We start from the raw sequence: 15,875 nt of genomic DNA, 5'->3' as shown, positions 1-15,875 counted from the left end.
AGTGCATTTACCGTAGGATGAGTAAATTTACTCACACTGTGTGCTTTAAACTGTATTAACTGAGATATTGATGTACCATCCTTACACAGTAGACATTTACTAACTATAAAAAGGAATCCGATTTACATAAGTGTGCCTTAATATATTAAATGACATTTACTGTTTAGATGTTTCAGCAGTAACCATCCTCATGTTATGAAACTTCAATTATAATACAAATGAACTTATTTAAATTAATGTGTACACGAATGTTTCATATATTGCATTCAAATGTAGTTCCAGACATATGTAAACATTTTAGAGTTACTGTATACCCTCTGTTAAATTAATCAAAGGTACTGACAATTTATATTCATTTGTGTCTAAATGTACAGACGTATATTAAGGGCCTCAATACGATGTTGGTCGGAGTTTCCTCCTCCAGACACCGACTCGAAATTGTGAGCAACCGACTTGCGGTCGGCAGTTCCTCCCGACCAATTACGATGCGAACGAACACTGTTCAGTCAGATTAACATTGACTCCTATGGGAGCCCTTGTTCTGCCCCACAACACAGGCTCCTATGGGGAAATGAGGGTGTGCATTAAACTGTGCACCCTGTCGCAGGCTCCCCATGGCGCCTGCCACACAGTGCAGTGTCTTACAGGGGGTTCCCTTAGGTACCCCTCTGCCTGGGGGCACCAGACGCTGCCGGATGAACGAGGCCCTGCTAAGGGCCCCAAGAGTCACTTTCTGTGAGCCTTTTTGTGTCGGACAGGCTGACCCGGATAGACTGTTGGAAACCGCCATCATAATCGCTCAGTGGTAAACGCAGTCTGTAGAGCTGTACAATGGGGATCTGACTGACACAGGTTCTCCAAGAGCCTGTAAGTACTGGTTTTGAAAGACCATGCAGTTTACAAACCGACCTTGAACGTCGTAATCGGTTGGATTGTAAACTAACCAAGTTGGTTGGAAGGGTTCCGACACGGTCTAGGAGATTTCAACTGTTGGGGGGAGGCTTTCCTCCCGACATCTTAATCACCCTCTAAGTGTGCACAATTGAGTTAATACTTTAAGTTGTCTTTAGAAGGCCTGTTTAGCATGATGCATAAAAACTGATTCTCATTTTCAGCTAATATGACATTTTTGCAGGTATTCATATACATTGTTAGTTTGAGAATAGGTACATTACTTTCCTAGTTGTAAAAGGAGGGAGCCTGAGAAGAAGACTTTGACAAAAGAAAGTACAGAGCCAGAGAGTTAAGTGAAAGGCCTATTCAGCAATGTTACAACCTGACCTGTGTGTGAGAAGATGTTGTTGTTCCCATGTCCCAGCATGAGATACTTTGCGAATGCAGAGATAAAGTGTCTAGAATGTACAGTGAATTATAAAAACCAAGGAAGTAGTACCCAATACAACAGAGGCACACACAGAGCCTAAGGAGATGCCATGTCTTTCTGATTTTCCCTTCATAGCAAAAGACGCACTTCCAGAGCTATTTGGAAATGTAAAATCAGGTTCTCCTCTGGATCAAGCTCCACCACATATTCTTCTGCAGGGGAACAGCTATTTTCCCTAGTCTTCTATACCTTCTCAATCTGTCAATAGCCACAGGAATAGTTCCTTGCCTTATTCTTATTTCTTTTATGGAAATCCCCATATTTGTAAGATTCTTTAGGATTCTAAGAACCATCCTGATTTAGGAGATTTCAGTATACTAATTTATAGGCAAGACAATCTGAGACTATTCTCTGAGCATCAGATACTATTGTTATCTTTTGAATTACTGTGACTGAACTTCTTGCTGGTTTGCTATTTGTAGGCCTAAACGTCATTAGGATTTAAGTCTTCCCTGTTATAATTCTGTATCTTTAAGAGCGGTGTACCTTAACTTGATTGCTAATTTGTAACACATTTTCTTCACTATAGTTACTGATTCCTGGTCCTCATTGTGTAGCCAAATAGGTTACTCTCTTAATTGAAACTAAGAATGAAATGTTAATTCCCATGAACACTCAGGTTGAAAATATAGGTCCATCGGAAGACAAATATTAATATAGTGGGCCCAGCGTAATGGTTCAGGAGGAAAGGACTTGCTTGTGGAGGTCACTTTTTAATACAAACAAGGAGATACAATCTTTGGAAAGAGATGCAAAAATAGTCATGATATGCCAAATAAGTTAGTTGGTAATATATATCTAATGACCTTAGAGAATCTAGCCACTCTTTTGCCTATTTAAAAACATAGCTGTTCATGTTCATTCTTTCTTTGAAACATATCTACATTAAATTTTTAAACAATAAGTGGCATATTATTGAGCCCTTTGCGCTGCCAGAGCCTCACCATGGTGCAAGGGTGCCTCGTTGGTGCTAGGCTGCTGAAAGAGTGCCAGTGCAGGGGGAAAGGGCAGGAATGCAGTGCATTGCATTGCATAAATACAGTGCATTTCTGCCCTTTCGCTTTGGCATAGGGCAGCACAGCCATGTGGCCTCTTATATATGGAGTAAGGTAAGGCAATGCAAATCTATTCGTTGACGTACTCTGCACTGAGAAGGCATTCCATGAGCATTGTGGTGGGTTTTCCAACGCAAGACCCATGGATTTAGACGCTGTCCCAGATTTAGAAGAGCATGTCAACCTGGGGAAGTTCCAAATCCTTACACCTCCCGAGGTGAGGCTCAACCATGGAGAAATTACTTTTATTTCACCTCGTTATGTCGTCTTTCTATGTGTGCTGCACTCTGCAGCACACATAGAAAGAGAAAACGCCTCTCAGGATTGTGTCTGTGCAGAAAGATGTCCCTTCCCACACCAAAACTATCCTGCCAACAACAAAGGCACGCTTGCACCACGGTGCAAGGGTGCCCACATTGGCACTAGGCAGCTGAAATGGAGTCAACGTAGGGAGAAAGGACAGGAATGCACCGTATTGCATGCATACAATGCATCATTCTCTTTCACATTGGCATAGGACAGCTCAGCAAGGTGACTTCATCCACTGCCCTCAGTCAAATCCCCGTAAATAAGGGTCTAAAACAACATTTGCTTGCAGATTTTAATATAAGCATTTTTTAACCAATCCTCCCTCATTTCCTATTAGGAAAACAAGGGGGGCAGTGAGGATCACAAACCTTAAAAGACTACCTTTCAGCATTTTAAGATGCTGATGGTGAAAAGTAAACAGATAGGACCACTGTTCAATTCTTATCCTGTGAGGTTATTTTTTTCTCACCGATGAACTAGATTCTTTGAGATTAGATAATATCAGCTCCTCTTTGAGCACAGGCATAGTCCTAGAAGAATTCAAATAAGCAATTCTCTATACCGTACTTAAGAAGCTTTTCCTGAATGCAATGATTAAACCAATTTTAGGTTTACCTTTGTGATTCCCTATATAGCAAAGTTACTTGAGATGACAGCTTCTCAATTTTGTAGAGCAAAGTGCCATGTTGGATAGATTCCTGGCTTGCTTTCAGTAAGGGAAATACTATTTCAAGACAACTAGTTTATCCCTACTGGATACATTAATGTGCCTTCTTCAATTATCTTCTTTCTATTTATTTAGAAAATGCTTTTTTTTCTTTACATTGCTACTCAGTCCATCCAAGTTCAATTATTATGGTGATATTGGATGCTTTAGTCATATTTTGGAATGAAATAGCCATCCTAATTAGGTCTCCACAAATCTGAATCAAAGAGAAAAAGTAGATGTCTCACCATAAATGGTGAAACACAATGTATTATGAGATTTATACCAAAATCAAACAAGAACATCAAAGCATCAAATGAGTCTATTGTACTGCTGATAAGCTGGCAGGTCACTTGTTTAGAAACTGTGCCACTCAGAGAAAAGTAGACCATTTTGTGACGAGCATTGCTGTTGTTGATGGCAGCAAAGTAAAGTTGCAATACACATCGAGTCACTGAGATTTACAGAAATGTACCTATTCTTGTATTTTCCTTATACATATTTCAAAAGGGTCATTCTGATTTTGGATGAACAGTTTAAAACAGCTGCTGTTCAATTCCTTATTTTATTTAAATTTGATTACCACAATTGTCTTAACACAGGTCTGCTTACATATACTATAATGCAACTGCAATAAACTTACAACATCTTCAGAATTCAGCAGCTGACTTTACTCATGGAATAAACAGTCAACCTAGGGTACCTCCTCCTACCTTAAATATTTACACTTGATTTCAAAACAAAAATCTTGTCTTTTCAAGTTTCTGTGTCTGTACCACCTACATAAGCTCACACTTTACGTTGCGTTGCAAGCTAGTTAGGACCCTTATGTTCAAGGTGTCCCCTTTTGCTGGAAGTCCCTAGATGTTGGGGATCTCTATACTTCTACTGGAAGAAATGTGACCTGCTTGTCTAAAAGCCACCATCCATTGAGACTCATATGGAGAACTTGAGCTCTATTGTGCTCAAGTCAATACTTATTGGATAATGCCTATTCAGATTTAGGTTGATTTTAATGAGGATGTTCCTACTGTTGTTCCAGCAAAGGTGATGCTTGAATTTCCCAGAATCCAAACTGGTCTTTAGAGCACTGAGTGTAGGATTCCCATGTTATCAGTATGAGTACTCCTGACCATGTCAAAGGCTTAGCAGATTGAATTAATTAAATCAAAAAGTCAGTTTAGGCAGAGTTAAATGACCCTGATCAGACCTTAGCTGGGGTCAAAGTTGGAACTAGGAAAGTGATCAACTTGTGGTCAAGATCTGCGTTGTCCCAAACCTGGGAATGTATAGGAGCCTGGTCAATAAGAAAGCAGTGTTGCATGACCTTCATTGAGAATAACTCTACATATTCAGCACTGTACATGCCTGTGTTTCATAGAAACTTCAGGAGCCAAGTAGAGATAAGTATAGTGTTTATTTCATGAAATACAAGATAATATATATGAAACCCACATGCAGCCAGTCCTCATGCTTCACATGCCCAACAAAAACGAATCAACTGATGTGGGACAGCAGCGCAGGCCATAAAGCAGTAACTTAAAAGAAAACATAGCAACTGGAATGCATTTACTTTTGACCAGTGAACTCGAACCGCAAAGCAGGATCTCGCTGACTCATAGAAAGTTCTTAAAGGTACTGTGCACTCCATACATTACCTCAATGTCTTATGGTACAACACTTTCCCTTTTTGAAGAAACAAATCTAATTAATTTGTATAAAAAAGTAAAATAAAATATCTAAAATAAGCATAACAACACAATGTTTACATCTCTACATCTATTTTTGTTTGTAAGACATATAGTAATCCTTAAATTTAGAGGGCATTGTAGTAGACCTTTGGTGTTATGGGATGCACTGCAATAATTAGATTGTTCAGGAATAATGTCTGTTCAAGGTTACCTTTGTGTAAATACAAAATCACTTGCATAATCTGTGTGAGATTACCCTTGACTGTCAGTTGAATGCTCTTGAGTTGTTTCCCACCAAGTGCTTTCAAGAGGGAAAATGTTACCAGCTTGAATGTTGGCTGCCTGCATTTGGGTAATCTTGATCAAATCTCTCTTACTCCACCAGCCTTTGCCCTTTGTAAGTACTTAGCCTATAGGCACACTTTCCACAAAATAGATTTTGGAAATTTGATAAACACTTCTTGACATTAGTGCCACATCTAGTCTAAACCCAGTCCCCTACTTGCAAGGTTAATTCTTTGACATGGTATGTTTTGTTAAAATGTTGTTTTACCTGACTTTGCAGTGCTTCAACTCTGGATGCAATAGCCTGAAAGTCTGTGCTTTTTGTGCTTATTTTTCTCAGCCTGCCTACACAAACTAAAACCTTGGAAATCTTTTTTGTAACATCATGATTTGAGAAATACCTATTGTACTGTGTGGAGTTATTAGATATCACCAAACGTTCTACCTGAGAAAAGCTTCAACTTCAAGACCCATGGTCAAGGCTGTTTGCACTCCTTCTTTTAAGAACGTATTCATGCATTCAGCCAAACCATTGGCTGAAAGTGAGTAAAGCGGAACTCTGAGATGAGTAATGTGAAAACCCTCAATGAATTCCTTCACGCGCATTGATATGAAGTGAGTGCAGTTGCCAGTAACAATTGTTTGGGTGCTTCTTCTACATGAATTATTTTTGAAATTTTGATTATAATGTTCTTGTGATCAGCGGTAAAACCAAAATTCACCCGTTTGGTAAAATAATTAATAAAAATCATCATATGCCTTTTGTTAATAGGTGATTACTCAATCGGACCCGCAATATCAGGTGCCACTCTTTGCCAAGCTTCCTCCGGTAGAGGGGCCTTATGAATAGGTGGCACTGTACCATCTAATGCTTATTGCAGATACCAAGCAGGTGGTGCAATGATCAATACACTTAGAAACTTGAGCTTTCAATGCAGGCCACCAGTAAAATGTGTTATATATTTGCATATTCTACTGACCCCTAAATTACCCTAGTGTGCAGCCTTAATAATATCATCTCTGATAGTCATAGGACACACGCACACATTATTACATACTAGGACCCCTTTAACAACTGGTATGTCCCCAAAAGTCTGTACAAAAGGTTTTAAAGAGGCCTCAACATTTCTTTCCTTGGTCCAACCTTCTTTCATGGATATGAAAACAGACTGTAATGAGGCATCATGTTTGGAATATTCTAACCACTGTTTATGTCTGATAACCCCTTCATTCTGTGGTATATCCTGCACAAAAACAATCACATTCTCATTATCTTGAAGTGTGCTGAACTCCTCACCTCTGATGTGTAACCTGGAGAGGCAGTCCACTCTTAAGTTCTTCCTGACAGGTATGTAAAATTACATTCTTGAAGCTTTGAAAACATTCTGACCAATTGTGATGATGCTTTCCTTGACCTATTGCCACTCAGCAGGTGGAGAAATGGTTTGTGGCCTATAAATAGATCATAATGGGAACTGCAAATGAAAGTCTTGAAACTTTCCACCGTCCAACAGCATGCCAATGCCTTGCTCTCTTGTGCTGTAATTGGCTTAGGCACTACTGAGAGTGAGGGGCAAAGGTAATGGTGTTATATTTGTCCTGAAATAACTTTAAAATCACAACCCCCAGTTCAACTTGACTGGCATCAACAACGATGATACACATTCCGCCTGCTACAAGTGGTGTTAAAACTGGGGCTGAATTTAAGAAATCTTCACTTTCTGAAAGGTTTCTTCCACATCATCAAAACAGATATGCTTCATTCCTTTCTTGAGTAAAGTCCTCAAGGGCTGTACAAAAAAAAAGCATAACCTTGAACAAACTTTAATTTCTATTTGCTTAGCCCGAGTATCTTTGTCAATGGGTGGATGTGCATCTTCAATAGCTTTAATAAATGACATTTTTGGAGAAATACCATTGGCAGTTAATTTGTTTCTTCTAAATATTGGCATTTATCTGTGTGAAGAGTGATACAAAACCTTTTTAATTTAGTGAAAACTTTTTCAAGAGTGTGATTATGTTCAGGTAAAGACTTTGCAAAAATTAGCAAATCATCTTGAAATGCTTCTATCTTACTCACACCCTCCAATATGGTATCCATGAGATGCGTCAAAACACTAGCTGCTGAAGCCACTCCATAAGAGAGTCTGCTCCAAAAGGAGTTTTTAAGGTGGGTCCTTTCCTCTGATAGGATCTGGCTGTGAGCTGATTTGAGAAGTGTGAAATATTGGCAGTAAGTCTTGAACCTTGGGCAGATGATGGCAATCAACCACAATGTTCCTGTTTAGACTTCGCAGATCAGTACACAAGTGAATCGCAATATACTTTTTGCACACAATTACAATGAGACTTACCCATTCAGAGGAGTCAGTGGGTTTGATAATGCCAACTCAACCCAACTTCCCTAATAGCTTTTTCAATTCATCTATAACACTTAAGTGGACGGTATAGCTTTGTGTGTAACAGGTATAGCATGCCTCTTCAACTTAACTGCGTGCACATATTTCTCAAGGAGCCCAATCTAGCCAAGCAAAAGTTTGGGAAATCATTTAACAACATCTTCACTGGGATTAAAATCACCAGTAGTAGATAAATATACATTTGCTACCCTGACTGGTGAAACAGCAGCAGGCGCACGCATAAGACAAAGATTTGAAAGGTCCTGCAAGCCAACTATATTTCTACCCTTGACTGCAGCTTAGGTTTTAGTAGACATTGACCTACCAAGGCAAGACATGGTGTCCATGAAAAACACAACCATAATGACTCCCTGATTACCATAAAGTTCAGGATATATGTCCAGTGGGCTCAGGTTAACATCAGACCCAGCTGCTGACTTAAAATACCTGATATAATGGTGCACCTGAGTCATAATCATATTAGGAGTTATTTTGAAACATGGAGTTATCTGATATTAAGGTTCCTTAATGTTTTTAGTAGACAAAGATTCATTCTCCAGATTAAGGACTATATTTGATACATCCACACAACAGTCCCCTTCATTTAAGTTAACACTGTGTACTTTAACTTGGTATTGACCAGATCGGCAAACACTGTGAATGTGACTAAATTTCTTGCACTTACTGCATATTATTTATGTACTTCTGGATATTGCATATACTTGTTTAAATGGGATTTATATCCTTATGCTGAACATTCTCAAAGACTTTGCCCTTAATTTCTACAGCAACAACATGTTCAGAATAGTACACAGAATTAACAACTGGAGAAGATGTCTGAGTCAATTCTTGAGGCATCATGCCACTGGAGCTACTGAACGTTCAATGCTTTTGGCCAGATTAACAACCTCTGACAATGGAGGGGTTCTGCAACCGGCTAACCTTTCTTCTATCTTTTTTTAAAAGCAGCTATACCCAAACTTATCTCGAATTTCAATGTCAATGGACACTCCAAAATGAAATGTAGCAGCTACTGCCCTTAATGGTGATATGAATTTTCAACAGTTTCATAAGTTGTTTGTTCTTTCTTGAAAAAATTAAATCTCTTTAATAGAATTCGAGGTTATTCGGAGTATTTGACTCTAAGGGGCACATGTGTCAACATAAGGAATTGTGAATCATTAATAGCGATTTTTTAGAAATCACTATTTAGGAATCGCAATTCCTTATGCATGTAGGAATCGGAAAAATAATTGCGATTCCTACTTTTTCCTGAATTGCGAATAGCAAATTGTGTGATTCGCAATTAAGGAATAGCTTCCCTTTCATTCCTGAATAAATGGGATTTGCATGCACCATTTGCGAGTTTCAAATAAGTACTCACAAATTTCATATGCAATTTCAAGGTTGCAACGAGGACCAGATGCACCACCGAAATTGGCATGGCCCCCCTCGCACAAGTGGCCCGCCACCACAACCTCAAAACCAACATCCACGACGGAATGAAGGCCATCGCCGACTGGATGAGGAGCAGCAGTCTGAAATTGAACTCGGACAAGACGGAGGTCTTCATCCTCAGACCCAACCCCGCAGCCTGGGACGACTCCTGGTGGCCGACCACTCTGGGAACAGCACCGACACCCACCGACCACGCAAGCAACCTAGGATTCATCCTCGACTCCTCCCTCTCCATGTTCAAACAGGTCAAAGCCGTCTCCTCCTCCTGCTACAACACCCTCCGCATGCTCCGCAGGATCTACAAGTGGATTCCAACCGAAACAAGAAGATCTTTGAAACAGGCCCTCGTCAGCAGCAGACTGGAGTACGGCAACGCACTCTACGCCAGAATCCCAGCCAAACACGTCTACAGCACATGCAAAATGCCTCTGCCCGACTGATCGTCAACGTCCCTCGCTGCAGCCACATCACCCCCACCTGAAAAACCTACACTGGCAACCCGTCGACAAGAGGAACACCTTCAAACTCCTCACCCACGCACACAAAGCATTCCACAACGCCGGACCAGCCTACCTTAACAGCAGACTCAGCTTCCACACCCCCACCCGCCAGCTCCGCTCTGCCAGCCTTGCCCTCGCCGCCATCCCCCGCATAGGACGAACAACCTCTGGTGGTAGATCCTTCTCCTACCTCGCCGCCAAGACCTGGAACACCTTACCTACCTACCTACAGCAGACCGAAGCCCTACTCACCTTCAGAAGACTCCTCAAGACCTGGCTCTTCGCGCAGTAGCGCATCTCCCCCTCCCTCTTAGCGCTTTGAGACCCTCAAGGGTAAGAAGTGCACTTTACAAATTTCTGATTGATTGATTGATTGGTTGCACATGTGGCACACACACATGCCACAAGGACATGTGTGCGCACCACATAGCACTTTGAAAAATGCACTTTTGTGCATTTTTCAAAGTTTTTGCAAATTACCATCAACTTGAAGTTGATGGTAATTTGCGATTCCAAATTGCGAAATTGCAATTTGGAAGTGCATGATGCAAAATAGGTAATAGCAAATGTTGCCATTACCTATTTTGGGATTTTGCATTTGGATTGATGCATACCAAATGCAAAAATACTGGTTGCAAAGGGGTCGATTCTGCGAATCGGCCCGTTTGCGACCAGTATTTTCATAGATGCATGTGCCCCTAAGTCCAGTATTCACTTCTGAGTCCTCATTAGAATCTGCAGATTGTCCAGAAGGGACAGCAGATGGAGACAAATTACCCAAAAGCCATTTGCTCCAAGTGGGACTAAATACGTCTCAAAAGATCTTAACCAAGCATTCCACTTAATTAAAAGCTTGCCAGGAAATCCGAGCTAAATTGTCAGAAGCCATGGAAAACAAATGCTAAAAATGCCATCATCCAATGAAGAGTTGATAAGGGGTAATGACACAGTTCTGAAAGGTCAGTAAGTATTTCAAAGTTCATCCAATTCAAACAAAAGCTCTCAAGTTATAAAGAAACGTTGCTGTAAACTTGAAATATGCAAAGGGATCTAGCATTGGCATTGACATATGTGTGTGTAGGCACAATGTCGATAATTAAAACCGAAACAGATCAGACAAGCAAAATTAGAGCCAGGAGGACATATGCATGTGCTGGTATGTAATTACTTGTAGAACTGGCATGTTAACACAAGTGCATACATGAGTGTGCTGGCTCAGTAGCTCCCCCGTGTTGATGATGAAGCAGAGCACACAAAGCTGAAATGAGGAAGTGGGCTGAGCTGCTCTAGAAATTGCGCAGGATTGGCTCCAGGAAGTATAAGAGAAGCACTCAACAGGTAACAGCTTTGATGAGTGAAATGATACTGATGATAGAGTGTGTTATCCGGAGTAAGCTGTAGCCTACAAATTCTCAAATGTCTCAACTTTCTTGATAAGTCATTGCCAAGTGTTACGTACAGACTTCAAGAGCCAAGAGAAATAAGTACAGCAAGAGGCTGTTTAAGCCATGGAAAAAGTGGTCTCTGGCCAAGGGCCTCAGCCTTTTCGGGGGCCCCCTGATAGAACCTTCTCTGTTCTGCAGAGAGTCTTTCCCTAACTAATTTTAATAATTCCTAAACAGATTGTTTTAAATCTGTTTTTCTTTAATTTATTTTGAATGTGGCTGATGTGTGAGTCTATTACAGACCTTTGTTCAGAGAAATGTTGTGTTTATGTTTCATGCAACATTAATAAAAAAGAATCTCTTTAAATCAAAACAGGGTCTGACACATGAGAAAGAGAGGGTGCCATAGAGAATATTTGCAGTAATATTATTGAGCTGCTAGTGTGTTACAATATTCAGGAACACACATCACTGTCCTTGATTATTAGGGCTCTCGTTTACAGGATTGGTGTGCTGCCCTACACCAAAGGGAAAAGGGAAGAATACCCTGTATTAATGCAATACAGTGCATTTCTTTCCTTTCATCCTGTGATGGTGCCATTTTGACAGGCTAGCACACATAGAAATATAAACCAAAAGGAGAAATAAAGAGATTTCTCTTCATTATGCCTCATCTTGGGAGGAGTAAGGACTTTTGGCTTCCCCGGGTTTACATAATTTAGTAGATTGTTGGCAGCATTATAATCTGTTGGTGTTGCGTGGAAACACCCATTGCAGCGACTCGCCTGACTCAAGATTCATGAAGCCACTCAAAACCACGTAGGGTGCCTTTGCATGGCTTCATAAATCTGAGTCAGAGCCCAGCGCCATGCATGTACCACTTTATGTGGTGTAAAAGTGAAGCAAGGTTCTCATTAATAAGCCCTAGATTTAAACACATTCAGAATTCAGGCGAGTGTGCCTATGTACTGTCAGTGACCTGATAAAGTTGGCATGGTACAGCTGAAATTGGATCACAAATTCAAAGATGTTCGGTACTGGGGTCCCCTCAAAATACGTTTGGCCCATGGCCTCCAACATCCTTAACATGTACCTGAGTGCATTGTTTTTTTGATGAAGTACAAGGTAATATATAATGATCCCACATGTAGCCTGTCCTCATGCATCAGTTGCGGGACAGCAACGCAGACCTTTAAGCAGCAACTTAAAAGGATACCTAGTAAACAGAATGCATTTGCTTTTGATAAGTGAGCTTCCTCTGCAAAGCAGGAGCACTCTTACTAATAACAAGTTTTTAAAGGTATCATGCATTCTATACATTACTGCAATGTCTTATGATACAACAACCTTCTACAAAACTCGGCCAGAAATCATGCAAATAAAAGGTATGAATATGGGAGGGACAAACCAGAAGGCATCTGATTAAAGTAAAGTCAATGAATAAAAGAGGCTTACTAAAGAACACTGATATCAACTGAAGGTCGTCCTGGTCGAAAGGTAAGTTGGGGAACACATCTCTATAGATGGTTATGGCCCATTGGTCTGCCAAACTGCCCAGTAAGGTGAACAAAAGGCACCAGAGGACACAATATCTCTACATTAGGGGCACCTACTTGCTGTACACCATGATTGTTAGACCTGTAATCCTTAAGGTGGTCTTCCCCTAAATGTTTTGCCTGCTTACCTTACCTTTTTGCTGAATCCTTCCACTGGCCTTTGGACTCTGACCACTTTTCCACTGTTGACCAGTACAAAAGTGCATGTGCTACTCCCATAAACATGATAGCATTTGGGTATACACAATTGACAGATTTTATTCACTTGTAAGTTGCTTGTAAAGTGGTATATCACAAACCCAGTGCCTCTAAATAAAATGCTACTAGCGATCATACATCACTGATTGTGCCATCAAAAAAAAGTAGCCTTTCAAATCTATCTCAGGCACAGGCACCGGCACTTCAACTTGGCATTCAAAACCCTTTGCCAAGCCTTAAACTCTCATTTAAATACACATATTTCACCTCTAAGTTAGGCCCTTGGCAGGCGAGAGGCACAGTGCTGTATAAATAAAAGAAAGGGCATGTACTTTTAGGTTTTGCATGTTTATGTAGTGACAAACACCCAAATTCATTTTTAACTACTGTGAGGCCTACTCATTTCATAGGTCAACATTGGGAATTCCTTAATATATTTTTAAACTATCATTCCAGATTAGAAAGGAGTGGCTGTGTCATGTTCCTATATTTTGAATGGTGATGATAACTCCTCTTTACTGGTAAATTTTGATTTAACATTAAGTACCATTTTTAGAAAGTGTCCATTTCTCTGCTCTTACTGCTCTGTGTGCCTGCAGCCTGTCTCAAATACACGTCAATGGTGGGTGACTGACAGCTTCACTTTGTGCATTCCCTCTAGACAGGCACAAACATAGGAATGTTAGGTATATCAGAGCACTCATCTGCATTCTGATGGCTATTCCTGGACAGGAAGGGAGAGAGGATGTTAGAACTGGGGGGTCTCTAGTTGACAGAAGTACCACTGTCCAAATAGGTACCCTTGCTTCTAGTCAGGGTAAGGAGGAAACACTCCTAGATAACCCCTGCTCACCCCCTTGGTAGCTTGGAATGAGCAGTCAAGGCTTATCAAAGGCAATGTGTAAAGTATTTGTACCAACACTCACAGTAACACAGTGAAAACACCACAAACTGCCTCCACAACAGTTTGGAAAAATAAAGGTATTTAATCTAAACTACACAAGACCAAAATAACAAAAATCCAACATACACAGTTCAAGATTATGGTTTCAAAAGAGTTCTTAAAGTTGCAATAAAATAATCCACAGTTGCGTGAAAAGGTCACAGTTGTGTCACGTTTAGCCAACAGTACCTTTAAATGCGACAAAGTTCCAAAACAGAAGCTGGTGCGGTGGAAAACAAGTGATGCGTAACTCCTGAGACCTGGGGGAGGCGATGCGACAACCCGGCTGGACTTAGCGGGCGTGTTGTGATGAATCGGTCTGTATGGGGAGGGAGGTGATACCTTGTATGGATTCCAGTGCAGAGGTTCCGTAGGAAAATGCTTGCAAAGGCATGATGCGATGATCTTGAGGGACTGCGACGATCTCCGGGGTGATGACGCTCGGCTCAGTGGCGATCTCTCACTCGCAGTTCCTGGATGCTATGGCTCTGCGTCGATTCTCGCAGCGATGTGATGCGTGATCTCACCCGGCAGCGACAGGCTCTGCAACGATGTTCGCAACTACCGAAATCTTCCCGCAAATAAAGGATGCGACGTCTTCAGACAGCTACGACGATCTCGGTCTTCGTAGCGGCGGGAATTTCCTCTCTATGCCGGGGATTCGATGAAACTTGCAGAAAGTTCCTTAAAAGCTTGGTTTCAAGCTTCCTAACTCAGGTACAACTTCCAGAGGCACCACAACTGGCTCAAGCACTCTGGAAAGGACAGAATTCACTCAGCAGAGTTCAGGGAAGCTGAGGGTGAAGTCATTTTGTTCCTCGGACTTCTTAACAGGGAGCCAGCTCTTCTCAGGTTCTTGGAGATTCCTTGAAGCGAGGGGACACAGCACAAAGCAAAGTCCTTTCTGTCTCCTTGGCAGCAAAGCAACAGCAGGTCAGTCCAGCAGAGCAACAGCAGGACAGACTTCCTTCTTCAGTTTCCTTGGCAGAGGTTCCTTCTTGATTCCAGAATGATCTAACTTTCTGTAGTCAGGGGTCCTGTACTTATACCCCTAAAAGTCTTTGATCCCTTTGTGCAGGAGGGCTCTGAGCCCGGTCTGAACCAGTTCTGGGTGTTCCTTGAGCACTTTGTTTTCCTGGCCTCTCCTTTCCTTTCAGGGAGAGGGGCAGGGTCTTCAGCCACCCAGCAGGAGGTAGAGCCAGCCTTGTGGGAGGCAGGCACAGCACTATTCAGGCCCAGGTGCTATCCCCTCCCACCACTCAAGATGCAGATGCAATCATTCAGGCTAGGGCTGACTCAGCCAGCCTCCTGGGGGCTCCCAGCCTCTGCACACTCTCAAACCAGACAGTCAATTCACAAACAGGCCAAAGCACACAGAAAGGTCAGACAAGAGAACAGCAACTTTCTGAAAGTGCTGTTCTCAAACACAATTTAAAAACAACCTTTCCTAAAAGATGTGTGATTATATTCTGAGTTCAGGCATACCAGACTTGTATGTCCTATCTTGCTCCTATGGGAAGATATGCTGGTAGCCACTGTAGCCAGCATTCCCCATGATAGCCTATGGGGCAAGATAGCCTTACAATAGTGAAAAACGAAAATGGCTGTAATTCACTACCAGAGCATGACACCTGCACTAGTGCATGCTCTACCTTTCACTTACACTGCACCCTGCCCAAGGGGGTACTTTGGGCCTTCCATAGGGGTGACCAATGCGTACAGAAAGGGAAGTGTTAGGCCTGGCGAGTGGGGACACTGACCAGGAGGACATGGCAGTTCACAGACTGCACACAGGCACTGCGGTGGCAGGCCTGAGACACCATTTTAGGGCTACTCATCTGGGTGGCATAATCAGTGCTGCAGGACCACTAGTAACATTTGTTATCACCAGCCCTGGCACACTTAGTGCACTTTACTAGGGACTTCTTGGTGACACAAATATGCCAATCATGGATAACCAATCACCATAACAATTTACACAGGGAGCACTTGCACTTTGACACTGA

The sequence above is a fragment of the Lissotriton helveticus genome, chromosome 4_1 (genome assembly GCF_964261635.1).
Source record: "Lissotriton helveticus chromosome 4_1, aLisHel1.1, whole genome shotgun sequence".
Classification (NCBI taxonomy): Eukaryota; Metazoa; Chordata; class Amphibia; order Caudata; family Salamandridae; genus Lissotriton; species Lissotriton helveticus.
The sequence above is the reverse complement of the archived record's forward strand: the minus strand, read 5'-3'. Positions refer to the sequence as shown.